Source organism: Carcharodon carcharias, chromosome 7 (genome assembly GCF_017639515.1).
Source record: "Carcharodon carcharias isolate sCarCar2 chromosome 7, sCarCar2.pri, whole genome shotgun sequence".
In the NCBI taxonomy this organism is placed as follows: Eukaryota; Metazoa; Chordata; class Chondrichthyes; order Lamniformes; family Lamnidae; genus Carcharodon; species Carcharodon carcharias.
Window position 1 is genome coordinate 163,157,689 of NC_054473.1, and position 10,257 is coordinate 163,167,945.

Sequence of the window (10,257 nt, forward strand, 5' to 3'; positions counted from 1 at the left end):
TCAATGGCTTCCTGTACCATGGTGCCATAGTCATTCTGCTCAGGCACCCTGCAGCCTCAGCTTTTAACCATGCAAGCTTAAAGAATCTCAAACCTACTGGACAATTGCAAAGGCTGAGGCTTCTTTATGTCCTGCTTTCTGGTTGCATTCTTGTGTGCTCCTTTGTTATTCTATGTCTCGCTTGCTGGTTGAAGTCTCGCACTCTCCCATGATGCTTTATGTCCCGCTGTCTAGTTGAAGTCTCATGCTCTCCCTTGCTGCTTTATGTCCTGTTTTCTGGTTAAAGTCTTGCGCTCTCCCCTGCTGCTCTGTGACCCACTCTCACTCTGATTGAAGTCTTGCATTCTCTCTTACTGTTTTATGTCCCACTAGCCAGCTGAAGTTTTATATTCTGCCTTGCTGCTTTATGTCCCGCTCTCTGGTTCTGGAGGACCATCTTGGGATGATGTCTGTTCAGGGCGGCAAGTTTCTGCCATGGGTTGTCATGTGACTGAACAGGCCAATTCTCAATCTCCAGGTCTGGGGGCACATGCGGCAGGACACTAACAAAGTGGTCCAGGATGCAGAGTTTTCTTCCTATTCTTCTCTCCTTTGCTGCCACTCTGCCTCATCATTAACTCATTGGGACTCAAAGCATGATGCAGCTGAATGACTGATAGCAAGCTTTTTCTGGACATTAAGGTCAATGTTGCCACACTTCAAGGAGAGCTTCAGAGTGTCTTTGAAACATTTTCTTTGTCCTCAACCGGAATGTTGGCTAGTTGTGAGAACAGGTCCTGACAGGGGGGAAAGTTTTTAGCCATCCGGCCACAGTGTTCAGTCCATCAGAGTTGATTTTGCAGGAGCTTTGCCTGAATGCTTGTGGACTTGGCTTCAAGAAGGACACTCAGCATTTGTTTGATGGTCCACCAATTGAATCTGGAGGATGCGGTGGAGGCATTGTTGATGGAATTTCTCTAGTCCTCATATTTGTCACTGATATACAGTCCAAGTCTCACTGCAGTACAGGAGCATGATGACGACAACTGCTCTGTACACTAGGACTTTTGTTGCCTTGTTTTTGTGGTAAAACACTGCCTACCGTAGTTTGAAGGTTGAATTGACATAGCTGACCTGGTGCTGGATCTCCTCGTCAATGGTGGTCTTTTGAGAGAGATGGCTGCCAAGCTATGGGAAGCGTTTAACATATTCCAGAGTTTCTCTTCAACATATAAGGGGGGTGGAATATTTGGCTGACCAGTGGCTGAGGAAATCCATCCAGTGTGGCTTTAGAAGTTCCAGAGAAATCTGTGACATGGTCTTTGTTGTCAGACAAATTCAACAAAAATGTTGAAAACAATACTTTCATTGCATTCATCGACCTGTCCAAAGCATTTGACTCAGTAAATTGTGAAGCTCTATGGGTTATGCTTCAAAAATTTGGATGTCCAAGAAACTTCATCACAATCTTGCAATTGCTTCATGATTTTATGGCTGCAACTGCCTTGAGTGGGAGATCTGAAACAGATGCCTTCAAAATCTGGACTAGGGTCAAGAAAGGCTGTGTGATAGCCCCATTAACTGTTTACAGTCTACCTGACAGTGGCTATTTGCCTATTCACCTCATCAAAGATCAACTGTCCTCTGGTGTCAGTATTAAATTCCATCTCGATGGAAAACTTTTTAACCTTGATCACCTCTGTGTCAAAACTAAATTGATCTCCATAGATATACATGATCTACAGTTTACTGAAAACTGCGGTGTGGTTGCCCGTTCTGCACCAGATTTGCAAGCCACTCTCAAGCTCTTCAATTCTGCACACGAGAAACTTGGCCTGTCCTTGAACCTTGCCAAAACAAAACTCCTATCAACCCTGTTCCTTTTCCTTTGTTTCATTGGTTAATAGCAAGTACAACATAGTTAGATAGTATGAACGTAGAAAAATATAATCCAGATATTTTGCAGAAATAATAATGAGGTTAACAAAGTTTATCATTATTAAAATGTTAATCAGGCAGTGAAGAGGAGAAGTTACACTCTCCGATCCCGCAATGGCCACAGAGGCCGCTGAAGAGAAGTTACACTCTCCAAGCCCACAACGACCAGAGACTCAGGCTTCCTTTTAACCGGTTTTATTCAAGCATATGCAAGGGAGCCACAATCATACCTAAGAATAAAGACCCAGCTCCCTGATTGATTACATTTCACTACTTTGTACTTTTTCTTATAATAACACATTTGAGTACATTTGATTACATCCAATCGGTAACCGACACACCAGTTCAATATTAACTCTATCCCGTTGAGTACATGAACATGTGATTTTGCTAACCAATTATTCTAAAGGATGCATACATAATTATATTTCCAATCAGAATTAAAACACATACGCAAAGACCTTGGTTCTTACAACTCAAGACTGTTTGTGTTTCATCAAAGGCCCCTCTTTGTCCATTGTTCATCTTCCCATATTTAAGCTAAAACCATCTGCCCCTTCCTTATCTGAGACAGGAGTACACTTAATCTAATTTATGTCATATTCTTGTCTCCAGTCTGGCTCTCAAGGCTGTGCAATGTTCATCTGGTAATCTTCAACTTTTAATATGTTTAGCAGTCTTGTCTGCCTGGAGATTTTAGGGGTTTTTCAGTAAATTCTTACTATATTTTCTTCTAGCATTTTTAATTTCCCCCTAAAAGGCAGCAACCTCCACTGACCATGCGTACAGTTAAATATGGAATTCCGGAAGTTGCTGTCCAAGTTGCCCTCCTCTTCCAGAAGCTGAGCTGTAATCATACCTTGCAAGTGCTCAGCATTGGTATGTCTGAAACAGTGTGAAGTTGCTGCACTAACCTGATGCATATCTAGTAAACTAGTCATAAAAAGTTAGGGCTTGTCCTTTCCAGTGTAAGTAAATTTTGAACAGTGTGCTAAGTCTTAATTACTGCAGAACAACATCCCTAGCACTGAAAATTAACTTTAATAAGAATGGAGTCTCATTTCTTCAGATTTTAATTATTGTTAGAGTTTTTTTACTTTTTCCTTTCTGTTTATCTTGTCTCTTTGTTTCACTTTCTGTATTGGATTCAACATGAATTAATTATTCAAACTAGCACTTCCTGGTTAAGACTGCAATGTTCATCAACGATTCTTCAATCTGACTATCTCCTTGGCCACAGTAACTTGCCCTGTTCACATAGATCCCAGATCTCCTCTAGAGGTCACTGTGTCATTTTGGCTCTCTAGTTTACAGTACGTTTCAGTACAAAATCCTGTAGAAAATCTGTGGACAAGTGTAAATGTAACAAAGGGCTCACACTGTTCATTCTCCATGGAGACCAAAATTCAGCTAATGGAATAATCAACAAAATGCAGAAAGCCAAAGTTCAATGGGATAAGATGGCATGTGGCTCAAATTAACCTTTTTCAGAAAGCCCTTTAAGTTTTTCCAATTTCCCTTCTGACAGTCCCACTACACTTTCTATACTTTTCATGATTTTCTTCAGTGTCATTGGCCCTTGTTTTATCTATTTTACATCTTGGTTTAGTTTTAATCTCTTCCATTATCCACTGAGTTCTATTCTTTGATACATCCTCTTTTGCCTTATTGGAATAAGTCTATCTTGTACTTTGTCCATCTCATATTTGAAGATTTCCCCAGTCCTGATGTACTTCTAACTACTAATTATTCTGCCCAGTTAACTTGGGTCATACATATTAAAACTCACTGAACCACGCTGTTTTTCATATCTTTCACTTTTTAAGCTTTTCTATTTTCACAATGATTCTAATTATTGTGGTCACTATTGCCTTGTTGTTTTCCTATTGGTTACTTACCCACTTCATGTCCCAGAAATAAATCAAACAATGCTACACTTGCTGGACAAGAAACATACTGATTATAGATTAATCCAAAAATGTTTCCCACCTTGTACATATCTGACAGTTATTCCGTTATCGTGGTAGAATCAAAATCACCCAATATTATCGTCCTGTTGTTCCTGCATATATCTTTGAACCATTAATCCCACTATTTTATCTCCACTGCCTGGTGGTCTGTTATGCATAGAAAATGTTCCCATCCTACTCCTTAACTCTAACCATTTGGATTCTGCTCCACACTACCTGGAATACCCTTAAGTGCTCAAACTATGATGGAATACTTTATAAATGCAGTCCCCCCACTCCCTTTTCCCCTCTTAATCTCTGCTGTAAATTTTACAACGAGAATATTATTTCCTATTTTATCAGGACCTAAGTTTCTTTTATGGCCAGATCATACCCCTTCATAACTTAGATTCAAAAAGGGAACTAAAGAACGAGCAGAACTTAACCATCACAGTTAAGCTGTCTGCTTTACAAGAACATTCATAATTAGTGATGTAGGAGAGAAACAGAAAACAAAAGGCAGACCGTACAAAAAAAGGACAAGAGAATTGTTGCAAGAAATGAGAAATTCCATACTAAAATATTTCATACATGGGGCGGGATTTTCAAAGGTCGATGGGGGTAGGAGCTGAGGCAGGCAGGCGCATAATTTCACGCTGCCGGCTGGTATACAGGTAACATCCCGCCTCTAAGCCATTTTCTGGAAGGTCAAATGGGATGCAAAATGGCTACTCATCCATAAGTGGTGGGTAACTTGTTAAGTGAATTAAAAGGCCAATTCGGGTCATTGATCAGAGGGCAACTGGAATTTTCCAGTTTACCTGCAGATCCCCCATGGTAGTGGGAGCATAGCATCATCTGGAAGTGGCCTTCTGGTGGCAGACCAAGGGGCCAGCACTCCAAGATGTCTTTGAGGTCCCCTGACCTTCCTGCCAACCTGGCCACAGCTATGGCCATAGGCTGCTTTTTGCAGGGGTTCCCCTTCTACAATGGTGTCTGGCAGCTGTGGCCATTTTTTATTTCAAATATTTTAAAAATGCTGAGTGTGCCTCTCTCTCTCTTACCCAAAAATCTGAAACGCTGTCAGTTTCTCACTGATGCAGGGTTTCTGTCCAAAAAATAGATCTGGCTCTGTTTTCTGTCTCCAAAGGGAAAATCCAGCCCCAAGGCTCTTACTGTCCAATAACATAACCACAGGCTACAATACCCAGCTAATTCTCCCAAGCGATTTTAACTGCCTGCCTCCTGGTTTCCAATGAATGGGCAGGGTTAAATGCATCCTGGAGGACCAGCACCTCATCTTCCAATTAGGCACTTTACAGCCTTCTGGGCTCAAGATTGAATTCAACAACTTCATACCATGAATTGTTCTCCACTTTGTCCTTCTTTCCCCTGCTGTCAGTCTGTATCTTGCTCTCATGCTTTACTTTCAGACAACACTGACCTTCATTCTGCTATTAACACCTTCTGCTATTTTGCTTTCATACAGTGCTGACCTCTATTCTGTTATTAACGCTTACTCTGGCTTTGTTCCTTTGCTACTACCATTCCCACTCTCTTTGCCTTTTGTTCCATTACATCCTTGTAATTGAATCTCCCCCACCCTCTAACATATCCATGGCCATCCCTTTTTGCTCACCTGACCTCCCCGCCCTTTATCAACAGCATAAAACCTATCACATTCTGCCTCTTTTCTGTTCCAAAAAGGAGTCATATCAGACTAGAAGTGGTAACTATGTTTCTCTCTCCACAGGTGCTGCTAGACCTGCTGAGTTTTTCTGTTTTTATTTCAGATCTCCAGCATCTGCAGTATTTTGTTTTTATTAAATTCACCCTATTTATTTCTTTGACAAATTTACTATGCTTCCAAACATCTCCTTTTGCAGCTCTAAAATTGTTTTTCATTGTTTCAGTACTCATGTATGTAGTCACCTGAGATTTTAAGCCTTTCAGAGTGATAAATACCTTTATCCCCAATGTGCATACAGCTCTTTTAATGCTCCACTATTTGATTATTTTACTGTATCTACAGTTCATGGCTATTCAAGGAGTGTCCTGTAACACTAATTTCCCAATTGTTCCATCATCTTCTATACAGGAAATGTGTGTACAAAAGCAAAATACTATGCATGCTGTAAATCTGAAATAAAAATAGAAAATGCTGGAAATACTCAGCAGGTCTGGCGGCATCTATGAACAGGGAAACGGAGTTAACATTTCAGCTCAATGATCTTTCATCAGAATGTTTCCAAGGATATAGATGGATATGTGAAATAGGCATTTGACAGATGAAATTTAATGCAGAGAAGCTCAAAGTGTTGCATTTTGGAAGGAAGAATGTGAGAGGCAATATAAACTAAATGGCACAATTCTAGAATGACAGGAAGTGAGGCTTCACATACATGCATTTTTATAGATAGCAGTCAATAAAAGCTGTTAAAATGATTATAGCATCCTTGGAAGGGAATTTTAACTTAAAAAAATGGTGGGATTAGCTGGTGTGAGGGAATATGTCCAAGAAATCTGTTTTCCAACACAAAGCTGCCTCTCACTTGCCCGTTTTCAGCTCAAACTGAGGTGAAAAGGTGGGAGAACAGCCAACCTACTCCAAGGAGGTGCTCTGGAACTTAATATGATAATGTGACTATGGGTGGAATTTTTTTGCCCCTGCCATCGGTGGGATTCATGGCGGGCAGAAGCACAAAGCTTGGCATGATGGGAAAAGTCAGTTTCTCGCCGGGGGATATTAGTTTGGAAATCTGTTCTCCAGATTTGATGGCGGGTTAAAAGAGGGTCGACGTTCCCGCTGAGCTATGTAAGGAACCTCATTTGCATTTCATAAATGTTCATTAAAAGGCCACCTCGCTAGAATTACATTCCCCCTCCAAATTAAGTGCACCACCAGCAAATAATTAGAATGGTCTGTTTCCCAATTGTACATAAGTGGCATGTACCTGGCTTCACTTCATCAGTGACTTCAGAATACACGCTGTTCTCACCTATTTTACAGAGCATTGCAGTGAGATTTCAGGTGCTTGCATTCAGAAGGCAAGGGAGGCAACACCAGCAGGGAAGGGGAAGATGGAGGCAGGACTTGGGGGGCAGAGGATGGCTGTCAAGGAGTAGTGAAAGACTGCCCTGGGGCAAGAGTTATAAGGCTGTCCAAGGAGGAGTCAGAGACTGTCCTGCAGCTTAAGGTACGCTGAAGGGGGCATATTGAACAGACTATCCCGGGGTTGAGGCCATATGCTGTTGGGGGCATATTGAACAGACTGTCCTGGGACTGTGATGGCCAAGTTAAAGGGCTCTGCATGACACACACATCCTGATCCCAGCCTTGAGTGGGAGAAGGCCTCTCTGGGCAGTGACGGTTATGCACAGTATAGTGTGCAGGATGTAGTCAGTCATCTAAGGAATTTGGTTCTGAGGGTTAGAGGAATAGTACTGTGAGGCAGATGGCACAGTCATGGTCAGGGGAGGCATCTGCATCGTGTAAGTCAGTAGCTGAAAAGTCATGGGGGCGATATTGGATGGTCTCACGGTAGGGGGATTTCCGGAAATTCAGAGCGCATGTGGCCTTGAGAAGGGGAGGGTTCAGATCAACAAAAGGCATGGGGACAAAAACATTAAAGGGTTCGGAGGGGGGGGGGCGCAACAGGAATATCAACACGGATAATGATGGGTTCAGTGGTACCATGGGGGAGGATGGATAGCGATAGGAGGAAGGGGAATTAGGAGGTGATGAGGATGGAGGAGAATGGGAGTGACTTGGCGCGTGAAAAGGGGAAGTTGGAAGCGGGTCACCCACACACAAATGTTAGCAGCACCATTTTCAAATTCACCTTGCAGTGACGTAGTTCAAAAAAGGGTATGTGGAAAGAGTTCAACACAGCAAATCTTGGCCGATTGAAGACCCTATAACTGTATTGCTCAAGCCATGGAGAGCATGGCTCACCTGAGTGCTGGACATTCTAATGCACAATGAATGAGCTTGGCTCCTTTTCTAATAGTGCAGATTCAGATGAAAATCCATTATGTTTAGGTGCTGCACTGCATATGGTCTTAACTGGCATTCGATCCTCACAGATGGATGTCAGGATGGATACAGGCTCAAGAATCAATGGCCACGTCTGCTGCACAGAGGGAGCATGGGCCCTACAAGATTCCCAATGCATTGGTCATAGCATTGAAGACACCATGTTTGCAGCCAGGACATAAGTGCAAGGACTGGATATCCATAATTGTTGTAAAGGCCACTGGAGGATAACCAACACAAGGCTGAATGTGGCTCCTAGGATTTGGGTCTTGACCCTAATGATCACTTGTTGTGAATGCACATTCATGTCTATGGGGAAAGATCAGCCACCAGGATTATATTATCCTGCAAGGGGTGGCCTTGGTATGCAATGTGCAAACTAAGAGAAAGTCAATGGCTGGAGAATGTATAGCTGCCTTGTATATGGAAGACAGGTTAACGGAAACTAACTTTGATTGCTCAATTGTATCAGTTCACAGAAACAAGGAGGAGTTGAGAATGCAGGCTGCAGGGAATGCTGCCTTCTTGATAGCTTTGATGCGAATGAGAAGGGCCCATCCCCATTTGGCATGGTTCAGGGAACTCCATCACCCTGAGGAACAAGAGCCAGCAGGGCCCGAGGGGACCCAGATGCTGTTGAGGAGGGATCAAAACCACAAAGGCGTTTGGCACGACCAAGGGTCTACATAAGACGTAGCTCTATATGCAGATGAGTGAAAGGCAGTGCCGCAGATGCCTTCGCTTTTTAGGAATGTGGTAGCTCATATTTGCCACTTTCTTCATGAGGAACTCACACCACATGGACTTGGAGGGCATCCAATGCCGGATACTCTTAAGATTACCGCTGCACTGAACTTTTTTAACGTCCAGGTTTCCACTGGGGACCTCCGCAGAATCTCACAATCGGCAACACATAAACACATAAGGAAGGTGACCAATGCCTTTTTCAATAAAGCGCACCAGTACGTGCAGTTCCGCATGGATGGAGAAAGCCAGGCTGCCGGAGCTGTGGGTTTACCTGCCATCTCAGGGTTTTCGCAAGGGCAGGGCGCCATCAACTGCACACTTGTGGCCTTGAGAACTCCCTGGCAGCAGCCTGAGAGATTAATAGCAAAGGATTTCACTCGCCAGAAGTCCAGCTAATCTGTGATCATGGAAAGCAAATAATGCATGTTTGTGCTAAGTACTCAGGGGCCTCTAATGACTGTTACCTCTTCAGTCACTCACAGATGCCACAAATCTTTGACAGCCCTCATGCTTAGAGGGTTGGATCCTCGGTGATTAGGGGTAACCCCTAAAAGCATGGCTAATGATGCCTTTTCGTTCTTCAAAGACTGTATCTGAGGAGAGGTACAATGCTGCACATTCAGCCACAAAGTCCTTAATAGAGCAGGCTATTAGCCTCTTAAAGTCATATTTCAGATGTTTGGACAAATCAGGTGGGAATCTCCAATACTCACCACAGTAGGTGCCCTGCATCATCATTGTTTGCTGAGTTCTGCACAACCTAGTACTGCAAAGGAGGGATGTTTCGCCACAGGGAGACAGGGAGACATGGAGACAAGGAGACATGTCTCCTCGGTTGAGGTGGACTTTGAAAGGGATGAATTTGAAGAGGGCGAGAATTCAGACAAGCCACATGAGGATAACATGAAGACGTGCCCATGGCAGCCTCATAGCTCCAATATTCCAGAAGGAATAAGGTGAAGATAAGTTGTTACGAGCACAATATTCCACCAATATTCATTACAAGCCTAACAACTCCAACAGCTACCTCGACTACAGCTCCTCACATCCCGCTTCCTGTAAGGACTCCATCCCATTCTCTCAGTTCCTTCTCCTCCGTCACATCTGTTCTGATGATACCACTTTCAAAAACAGTTCCTCTGATATGTCTTCCTTCTTCCTTAACCGAAGTTTTCCACCCACGGTGGTTGACAGGGCTCTCAACCGTGTCCAGCCCATCTCCCGAGCATCCGCCCTCACACCTCTCTCCCTCCCAGAACCATGATAGGGTCCCCTTTGTCCTCACTTATCACCCCACCAGCCTCCGCATTCAAAGGATCATCCTCCGCCATTCCCGCCAACTCCAGCATGATGCCACCACCAAACACATCTTCTCTTCATCACCCCTGGCAACATTCCAAAGGGATCGTTCCCTCCAGGACACCCTGGTCCATTCCTCTAACACCCCTTACACTTCAACCCCCTCCCACGGCACCTTCCGCAGATGGTGCAACACCTGACCCTTTTCTTCCCCTCGCCTCACCGTCCAAGGGCCCAAACACTCCTTTCAAGTGAAGCAGCATTTCACTTGCACTTCCCTCAATTTAGTCTACTGCATTCGCTGCTCCC